This window comes from Colias philodice, chromosome 19, assembly GCF_061535455.1.
Source record: "Colias philodice isolate Cphi_HAF_F1 chromosome 19, ilColPhil1 Martin Lab GWU primary, whole genome shotgun sequence".
Taxonomy (NCBI): domain Eukaryota; kingdom Metazoa; phylum Arthropoda; class Insecta; order Lepidoptera; family Pieridae; genus Colias; species Colias philodice.
Window position 1 is genome coordinate 9,651,092 of NC_143104.1, and position 11,330 is coordinate 9,662,421.

Consider the following 11,330-nt stretch of genomic DNA (forward strand, 5'->3'; position numbering starts at 1 on the left):
GTTACGATGTGACTTACAGTCCGCCATACCGACGTGAATGCGTTGATTTAAAAAAAACAATTCAACCATTTGTACCGGGCTCACTTTTGCACAGGTAACCATCGTCGTGCAGCCATTTACTAAAACCGCCATGCCATACTTTTCGGACGATTCCAAATGGTAGCCATACCGCGGAAAAGTCAAACGATTTGTAAATCGTTTGACTTTCGCTATTTATCCGACGAGTTCGACTAACGCCCACGCGACTAGTCCGCCGGTACCAGCGTTCTGAGTTCTGACCATCATTTTTCTTTTAGTCATTGCGTAATAAGACCTCTGTAGAACCGCCATTCTGTTACAAATGACCCGAAATTTTGTGTCAGTATCTCCCGGCCTATGTATGTGTCATTTTTTGCAATTGTTTATAAATACAGGGTGATGTAATTGGTGTAGTACGAATATCTAAAAATCTATGAAGAATTTTGTGATACAGTAAATGGAAGAATTATAGACTATTTTACAGTATTTAATAAAATCATTTAATTTTTTGTTCATTTTCATTAGAAATGTCAATTTTTCTCACCAAGGTGGAAATTTGGATGATAAGGATCTTGTTAGAAAAATATAAATTTTGACTAAAATCGGCATTTTTTTTTTTCAAAAATCAAATAACTAATTAATAATCAGAGTTATCACATTATTAAAAAAAATAAGCCAAACTATACACAATTTTTACCTACTTGATGCAATCCTCAAAGATCATGGACATAGTGTATTGCGCCTTCCACCATACCATCCAGAACTCAACCCAATAGAGTTACTATGGGGCATAATTAAAGGGAAAGTAGCATCACAAAATGTGAACTTTAACTTGAAAACTGTGTAAGAATTATTTAGAAAGGAAGCAAATGCTATTAGTCTGGATATGTTTAGTGACGTTTGGAGAAAGACGCGAGAACATGAGGAAAAATATATTCAATTAGAACCAAAAGTAGATATGTAATTACACTTACTCATTTATAATAACATTAAGAAATTCCGACAACGAAACATCGAGTTCTTCGAGCGATGAAAGTTACAGTGAAGTAGAAGATTACGATTATGATTAAATAGATTCTTCTTCTTCTCTATAGATACTGCTTTCTGAATTGGTGGTAAATGTTAAATCTGTTAAACTGTTATGACGATTCAAAAGTGCTTCTAAAAGAAGTCTAATTGTATAAATGTTTGAGTTTGAGTTTTAAACCAATAGTGTGAAAATTATACAATAAACATGCAATAAACATGTAACACATATTTGTTAGCGCGTATTGGTAGGTATTACGTACTTACTACAAATATAATATTTCTTAGATATCTTTACTCGACCAAAGTCAGGAATTTAATTATTATTTGATAATTGAATGATTATTAATACTTTTATCCAATTGATTATTATTAAAATAAATAATTAACTTCATCAATTGATTTACTTTTAAATTATTATTTTACAGGTAAATTATGAGAGCTTTCATAAGTAATTATATTTGCATATACATATCTACAACGCACCCATTTTACAATTCAAGTCTAAAATGAAACTAGAGTCGCATTATTTTATTTTTGAACATACTGTAAGTGAAATTGCATAAGTGTGAGTACTGTGAACATGCCAGCTTTCCCTAATTGACCGATATTATACTGATATTTTTTTGAAAATTTTCTCTGGTCGTTGACGTCAAACTGACAGGTTGAATTCAATTGTGAAACTATTGGCCGACATTTGGGACGGAAAAATAATCTCCCGAATACCACACGAGCTTAAAAAATTATCTGGCATTTCCCTCAAACTTGACTCCTTCATTTGTTTGCAACGAACCTATCGGAAAATACCCGATAATTTTGAAGCTCTTGTGGTATTATTCCCTCAGTCCCCGGATCACAGACACAATAGAAAATCTATTGTGTCGCGGCCCGATCGGGCCGCTCGGTGGTCAATGGGTTATAAGTGATAATGCATACATCTAAGGCATACATACATACATCATACATGTAGGTCCTATAGCACCATTTTTAAATTCTATTCTCTGTGAATGAAAACCTATTAAAGTCCGACCTTAAAAAATCTATCATTCAGATAAAACCATTCCAAACCATTTCCAAATAGTGTTAATAAGATATATTTATTAGACCCGTGTGCTCTTGTGGGATATATTAATTTCCCATCCATTTCAATGATAAATCTTTTAACTCTACCTTCGTACGTGCAGAGTCTCATGTGCCCGCCTGATGTTTTGTACAAAGCGTGTTCTATATTATATAGGTATGTATATTATCGTACATAATATTTAATAGTTCTAGAATGATTAGAATCTATATTCTAGACCCACTATTGTATTAGGTATAGTAAATAAAAAATCTTTTATAATGTTTAAAATTATCAAAACATATTAAAATCAAAATATATGCCTTTCATTTCGACTATTGCAATACGTAAGTATTGGTAAATATATTTAAAATCACTACATTTTTTATTACTCATTGACAGCTATACATAACAAATACAGTAACAAAGCGATACATAATTCAAAACAGACGCAAACAATGCCTCAGCCTCATATTGCCTTGCGACTACTGACAGGTAATTACCGCAAAGCCATGGTTGGCAAATCTTTGCTAATCGATTTAATTTTTTGCACTAGAAATGGGGTTTTTGGAAAATTTATTAAAAAAAAATTGGTTGTTTGTAAAGTAGGTTTACGATCGAGATGTTTACGTGATAACGTCTTATTGGTGGCAGCGCTCGAGATGAGACGGGAGATCGGTCCGTCTCTCTCTCGTTATACCTGCGATCGCGCTCGTGAGGTTTTGGTGTGACACAAGTTTCTGAACATGTCACCCTACTAAAAATATTTTATTTTTAAAATACGTTATCACGTTAAAAACGACCATGAGGAGGTATTCGAAGCCGCGTCCTACGTTTTACTGTGACGTATATTTCTATTCACGGAAACATTTTCTATTGTAATATTTTTACAAACTACATGTAATGACATAACATTTAAATAAAGGCTTAATGAGATACTTTGCGAGTTCGTATGAGCTTTTTGGGAATCCAACTTTTATAAAATAACATTTCATATGATTTGAAGAACGGAATACATTTTATACAGTCTCATAATCAAGCGGATGTCCGGCGAAGTAGCATTGCCTAGATTCAAAGTTTTGCTTTAGAATTCCTCTCAAGCTTGTTACATATCCAGGAATTGTTCACAAGTTCAACCTCTGCGTAAAGTTACGACGACCAAGTTGCAATGTTCATGTACCTATTCTAATACGTAATTTACCTATAAATTCACTTATCTACCTGAAATTAGAAATTATTCTGAAATATTTTTAATCTATAGCAAATATTAAATTGCCACGGATTAAAAATATTTCAGTAATAAACTATTATTATACTTAATTTAATAAGAATACAACATTTCATTTTAAACAAATTTTGTGTTTTCCAATCTGGAAAATAGTTCATATAACCGTTGGTTATATTATGTTTTTTACTTTTATTATATTAGTTAATGCTTGGGCAGCCCTAAGCACTAATTATAAACACACAATAATAACGGAACATTATTATTATTGTATGTACTTACTGCTGATTGAGTGTCAATTGAAGACAATTCAATTTGCAGTGGCTTATTGCACAGACTAATGCGCAAATACGCCACAATTTTGATATTGATCTGAAATGCTTCATCGGAAATATATTTATGAATGACCAACAAAGTTTCGTGGAAACATGTGTTTCGAAACAAATAACAAGTAGCTTATTTTTTTATTTAAATGGGCTTTCATGGCATGTAGTGCAAACAAAGGGGACAAAGGGATCACGTTTCACAGTTCTACGTACCAGGAGAGCAGAGTACAATAGATGGTACATTAACGTATTTACCCTCGGGTCGGGTTATCGGCTAGGGTTGAGCCTTGGCCTCCTTTGACATTTATGCTACCCGTGTTTACTTTCAAAACCGCGAGAGGACGTTTTGACGGAGGGCAAGTCAGCTTTGTAAGTTCCAATATAGAGTTATATTATCTGTGAGATTAAATGATAACTGTCACAAAAGTAGCGTTAGCTATTAAGTATTTTGTGATAAAAATTCAGCGAAGTTAAATATAAAGATTCAAAATTTTCTATACATAAAGTTACCCTTGTTACCTTATGCCATCTTACAAAGATCACTATACTGTGATACATCCATTTACAGTACATTAAGTTTGAATAGCTATTATACTCGAAGTTTCCTAATCTAGATAAGTAAAGGCCATTTATAACAATAGATACGTGAAATATTTTTCTGAATTGTACCTTATTGTTGGCGTTGAATTGTAAACTAAATGAATACAATTCTTTGAAATTGCTTATAAGTAAAGTAATATTCTGTAAATAGCAGACGAAATAAGTGTACATTGTCTATCTTTTGAATTAGCAAGCGTTCTTTTGTCTATTTTATTCATTTGAAAAATCATTTAAATTAGTGTTTGCTAAAATACTTTTAGGAAATTGCAAACGAAGCGATTGATCGAAGTAGTTGATTAATGGATAAAAACTGCTTCATCAGCGTAGAGTAGCTATATTTATAGCTTAGTGGAGGGATCTTAAACGCGATCATAATGATCATATACGCGAACATAATGATGATTCTCTAAAGAGATTATGTTTGTGCCAGTTTAATTTAATTTATAATGAATTGTATTATTGTAGTAAATATAAATAAATAAATAAATATCACAAAGAAAGATAATAAAATATAGAGTGTTCATATTATATATGTTCTATCCTATCCTTCTAATATTATAAATGCGAAAGTTTGTGAGGATGTGTGTGTGTTTATTACTCTTTCACGCAAATACTACTGAACAGATTACAATGAAATTTAGCACACATATAGAGGGTAACTTGGATTAACACATAGGTTTTATCCCGGAAATCCCACGGGAACGGGAACTATGCGGGTTTTTCTTTGAAAACGCAGTGGAAGCCGCGGGTGGAAAGCTAGTTGTTTAATAAAATTGAAAGTTTCTTGCAATAATAATAGAACTATAGACACTAAAATCCAGACACCACATACAGATAGAATACGCTTAATTCGATTGGCTTCGTCTACCAGTTAAGAGGTTTTCGATGAAAATTTTCTTTTGCAAGATTTTATAATCTTATACAGGGTGGACCAAAAGTCCGTTTACATTTCAAACGATGATTTAGAAGAAACTATTTAAGTAAGATGAAATCTGTTTATTTATTAAAAAAATACATAAATAGGGATTTTATTTTTTTTAAATCACATCGTCCATATGTGATCCTTCTCTATTTTACACTGCTGCAATCTGGAGCGAAAATTTTCAATGATGGCCTCACAAGTGTTTTGTGAAATGTTAATTCTCATTTCCATTCGAATATTGACTTTTAATTCATCAAGAGACACCGGATTACTGTTGAAAACTTTATTTTTAAGGTATCCCCATAGAAAGAAATCCATTGGGGTAGGTCCGGACTACGAGGCGGCCAGTTAATGTCACATCTTTTAGAGATCACCTTTTGTCCAATTTCACGAACAGCGAGTCATTTAAAGTGTGGCATGTGGCCCCGTCTTGCTGAAACCACGTTCGTTGATTAAAACCATCGAATTCCTGTAGCGCTGGTGTAAAAAAGTCCTGTAGCATGGCAATATACCGCTCTGTATTCTCTGTAACAGCATTTTCACGAAAAGACGCTCTTAGACGCTCTACGTTTTCGGGGTCTCTTGATGTTCTAGGTCGGCCGGATCGTGGTTGATTCATTCTTGAACCTGTCTCCTCGAACTTTTGTACCCATTTCCTAATCAATTGAACTGACGGAGCTTCATTTTTACGCCGTATGTTGTAATGAACGCAAAATTTTCGTTGCGCTAGCGTGAAAAAATCGCTGTTGCGGTTGTGCTCGCGCACACAGAATGCTCGTTACTTGTCGCTGAACGAATCCATGGTACTGAATTCCCATAGACCGCTCTAGCACTACGTACCCCTCCCGCCCCAACCCATTGTCGCTGCTTGTTGCAGCTACCGATTAAAATGTAAACGGACTTTTGGTCCACCCTGTATATAAAAATGTGTGGTAAGTGTTGGTAAGCGCATAACTCGAAAACGGCTGAACCGATTTCGATAATTCTTTTTTTATTATATTCCTTGAAGTACGAGGATGGTTCTTATGTAGAGAAAACGTAAACATGTACCACGGGCGAAGCCGGGGCGGACCGCTAGTACATATAATAAAAATAGTTTACTCATTTAATTTTATAGTCACTATATTTTTAAGCGCAGGTAAGTGTATCGAGGTATTAAAAGTATTTTATGAAATAAGCTATTGATTTTATTAACGAGCGATGAGAAAAGTGTAAATATAACATACTCTAGGTACAGAACCTAACGAATTTCATAGTAAGTACCTACGGAAATACTGGTATTTGGTAAGTATCAGATATTACATAAACCGAACAGAAAGAGAAAAAAAAACAAAAACAACTTTTTCGCTTTATATTTGCTCCAATTTGAATGGAATTTTTAATTCTGATATCAGGATTTCAGAAGTATTTCACAGAATTAAACAGATTGTTCCAGCGTTTCATTACTAATACAATAAGCTCCGCTTTTGTACTGAGCCCATACACGTGTTACAAGTACGCAGAAATTTAATTCATATTCCCTAGCTGTTTTAACTTATTTCATAACAGAACTATGTTACTAATTATCTATCAACTTTTGTTTTTAGATGGGTAGTAATATAATCATACTCTAAGTACTATGTACCTATTACATAATGTAGATTTAATTTTTCGCTCAAAACTCCAAGGATGAATGAATGAATGAATGAATGAATGGATGTTTGAGTTTTTATACAACGTTATAAAAAAATATTGAGAAATAAACATTCCTAGATGTACCTTAATCTAATCTATTTATTTGTGATACTCTTAAACATCTTATATATTATGCTTTATATAATATATATTACATTAAATTTAATCCGTTAGACAGAAAATTGTTACATTTACGAACAAAAAATAAATGATGTATTTTAAGATACAGTCTTTGAGACTGTATCTTAAGTCTTTGAGAACTTCTCAGCTTAAAGATTTAATAAAAGTGTTATCAACCCGAGTACGGAGCAAATAAAAGGATATATGCCATAAAAATGTCGTAAATATGCTCTATACGAGGTGTCGGAGTAATAAAGCAAGAATACAGACTTAAGTGTACTTTATGCTTCAAGTTTTACAATGTCTAGATTTTTACTCGGATAATTGAAATCTACATAAGTTCAGTAGAAGTTTCCATTCGTTTATATAAATGCGAATTATGTCCTCTATTTCGTAATAATATACTTAATTTACTATTCATCCAAAAACCAATAAAAAAAAACAAATTTAAATGAGACCTATCAAAAAAAATATTATCAAAATCGATTCAACCAATAAAAAGTTCTGAAGTTATATACTTACTCAAAAAAGTCGAATTGAGAACCTTATATTTTTGAAGTCGGTTAAAATAATACTAAATATTAGCTTTCCTTACATAACTCGTCGGCGGTTATGTTATCTTACGACAGCTGCCGTTCTCCATAATGTCGATCCCGTATTTCACCCCTGTCATGCTTTGTTGACAAAACTTAGGTATATCCTTTTCCAAGTAATCTAAATATCCATGAGACATCTATATATTAATTCAAGTTCGAAACATAACTACTTATTTAACAAACATAAAAATTGACGGCTGATAAACAATAATTTACGTGCTAAAACATCACTACCAAATTAGTCCAGTTGGTATCAATACAATAGTATATTTTTAACAATGAAACATTTGAACATCAAATAAACGCTGAAAAACCATATATTGAATTGCACATAAGTTTATTATTCCACCTATAGCAAGCAGCGAATGGCGCGAATCCAATCTCTTGCGTAAACAGAACGAATTGTGTTCAAACAGCGAGCATTTGCCTGTTTTCCTTGAAAAATATTCAATATTTGGTAATTGGAAGTCCTTGTTTAAGAAAATATTTAATTATATTTCTATTCAGTTACACAAAAGCTTTTGATATGTCTTTATAAATTGTTCCTATGAGAAATTAAATCAATGTATGACTCTACATTAAATTACTATTTATATAAAAATATGAAATTATTGCACAATTAATGATGAGGCCCAGAAACTATAATGCACTGAAAATTATAAATATCCAGGGCATAACCATTTTCGTGATTACAGACTTACAAATAACACATAAAATGTTAAAATGGCTTAAAGCCATTTATTTCATGATTTGTAAGTGATATCAGATGAAATGGGAATGTAAACGAAATCTAACATCAAACATCAATCTATCTAACATCAATAATCTGAAATCTTTATAGCCGTGTTGTCTTACGTACCTATCGGATATTTAATACGTACAATACATAAATCTATCACCATTTCCATATTCCGATTTGTCACCTATAAGTGCCAAGTGTCAATGCAATTAATATAACGCAGATAAGAGCTGTTTGAGTGGAAAGATCGAATTTTGACTATAGTGGGCATTCAAAATTCAAATAAGATAAATTCTCTGTATATCAATACTGTCATGTTCGTCATAACAAATGGAGAAAAGCGTTCTACTAAATTGTGTTAGCACCACTCTAATGCTAGGTGCTAGGTATAGGAAGTATAGGAGGATCCTTGATATCCTCTTCAGTGGTCGTTAGGGAAGTTATTGAGAAGTTATTTATATAGTTGTTCTAGAAAAACCATCAAATGTGTGATCAAGATTTATTTATGCCCTTATAGATTGATTTTGAGAAATATTAAAATTTCAAATTGTTAACGCAAAGATTTTTAAATGAAAAATTTAATTAAGCTCTGGGGAAACAAAGTGTTTCTGTGTGTAAATTATGTTTTAAACAAAGAGCTGCTGTTAAACAAAAAGCATAAAGCTGTCCGTTATCCAATGTACACTTACTAATTAATATTTCATTTACATGATTGTTCAATCTAATTTGTTAGCTATACAGATATCATCCTAGGAGTCATTTGACTATGTAAAGGGTACATAATATAATATAAGTTTTCTTGTGCATACCTGTAATTGGTGTATACATCACATTTATATTCGTTAGTTGTTTAGATCTAATTGTTATAATTTTTATGTGTACTCTGTTGGTATGTCAAAATAAATAAATAATGCTACAAAGATACCCCAAAACAATGAATCAAAGCAATCACTCTAATATATACTCCATACTTTATTGGCTTTTACCCACAGTTGGATACACTTAGAAATACAACAGATATTGTATCTTTACGCACGGATGATTCTGAGTATCTCTGATACAGCGGCATATTTCATTGTTCATAACAAAGAGATTTATGTACCCACAGTAGACGTAATTCTTTGTATCTCGGTTCTATTTTATGGTAAAAGAACAACCAACTGTTACCCCACAGATGACTAAATAGTTTCTACACGTACATTTACGGATTAGGAATTTAACTTTTTTTAGGACTTAAAGTTGAGTGCTGTTTTACTGTTTCCCTCGTGTCCGTGACGGTAAGAACAACATTGACTGCTTTTGGAGTCAATACATTTTAATTTTTACAATTAGTATAAAGTGATTTTTTAAGATGAGTTAGCAGGGCAAGCTTATATTATGACTGATACAATTTTTACAATGGAAAATACAATGCAATCGATGTAACAATCGTTTAAAAATAGTTCAATTGATCCTTGCGTGTTGATATTTTCTTCTTTCGTTATTTTAATATATAGCATTTCTATCCACACAAAATATAATCTTTTATCTCAATTAAATAAACTTTATGAATATAATATCGGCATAGAAAAATATTTAAACTGCTTCGAAACATTTCCATTTTTTTGATAAGGGACCCACTGCATTTAACGAGCATAACAACATTTTGACATAACGGCGTAGTTAACATTTTAATTAAAAAGTATCCGACAAGCATTAAATGCACTCTATTGTAGCTGTGTCAAAGCAAACTCTACAGCTATTATATTTGGAATTATATCCACCCGTTTTCTTGAACGAATAAAATCTGGTACAAAATGATTGTTCCTGTTAAAATCCTATCAAAATAGTACTCACCGTGAATGTCTCACACACAGAGAGTTGAACTTTTCCAACTTTCAATATTCGTAGCCGATAGAGCGCTCAAGCTTGCGACCGCGCTACGGCGTAGACCGCGGCAAATTGAGGCGTAGCGACCTGTAGCTACGGGATTCTGGGAACACATGCGCTGATAATATTATATTCTAAAGATACGGTTCGGCACGAGACCTTTAATAAATGCTCTTTTTTTAGGCTTAGGTCAATTTCACATAAAAGTGCAACTAAAATATGTTGTATAATAAACATATAAAAAAATTTATAGTTAAAAAAATAAAAATGCTCAGTCATTCAATTTTTAGAGTCCTAAGAAACTCACTCGATTGGTCTATTTTGCCAAAATATAATTTGCATCGTAAGTGAAAACGGTAAAACATAAAGTCGGGAAAACAAAATAGCTGAATTTTGCAATGTTTATGTGCCTATTTATACCACGGCGTAACCGACAAAGCGGGCGAAACCGCGGGCGGTAAGCTAGTTATGAATAAACATCTACAATGACGTCAGATCATAGACATTTAGGCCTTCTACACTGTTGTGGTTACCTCTACTCGCCCAACGATGCCTTTTGTGAAGAAGACCCATCATGTTTATATTATAATATTATAATAGTTTATATTATAATATTATAATATAATACAATTACGAAGCAAGTGCCCCTGTAATGCTAATTTTCCTGCAGGCAATGAGCGAACATAAGATTTAATTTTATTTAATTTGAAGCCAGTTCCTTGAGGGCGCACTTTGATCATAAATTCATTAAAGAATATGTTCATAATTATTTATGGGCACTTAGTGCTTCTGTAATGTAATAATTTTAGTTATGTTTAGATACAGGTATTATAAAACTAAATATTTAATATTACAATTACTTTTTAACTTAATTAAATGTTATCTTATTTTACAACAGGTATAACACAAAATGTTATCTTATTTTACAACAGGTATAACAGTTTAAAATAAATATTGTTTTCTGTTAAAACTGTGAATTAATTATTATTTCTTTCTTGATAGAGTTTTTATACTATAACTAATTTAAAGGCAATAAAGATTGATAATCATGATCATCATCATCAGACCATAATTGTACGTTCTCACTACGGTACTGGGATGGGCTCCTATGATACTCAATATTTAATAATAATTTGAAATAAAACACTTAAAATG

The 11,330-nt window shown here is 32.1% G+C and overlaps 1 protein-coding gene across 1 annotated transcript in view; it reads right to left on the reverse strand.

Annotated features, from left to right (window-relative positions):
• Positions 1–10,234, reverse strand: part of LOC149480131 (uncharacterized) — a 43,702-nt gene extending 33,468 nt beyond the window's left edge. Inside the window, exon 1 of the mRNA XM_089707319.1 lies at positions 10,143–10,234. The gene's annotated coding sequence lies outside the window, so the exon portion shown is untranslated. The remainder of the gene's footprint in view (positions 1–10,142) is intronic.
• Positions 10,235–11,330: the final 1,096 nt, after the last annotated feature.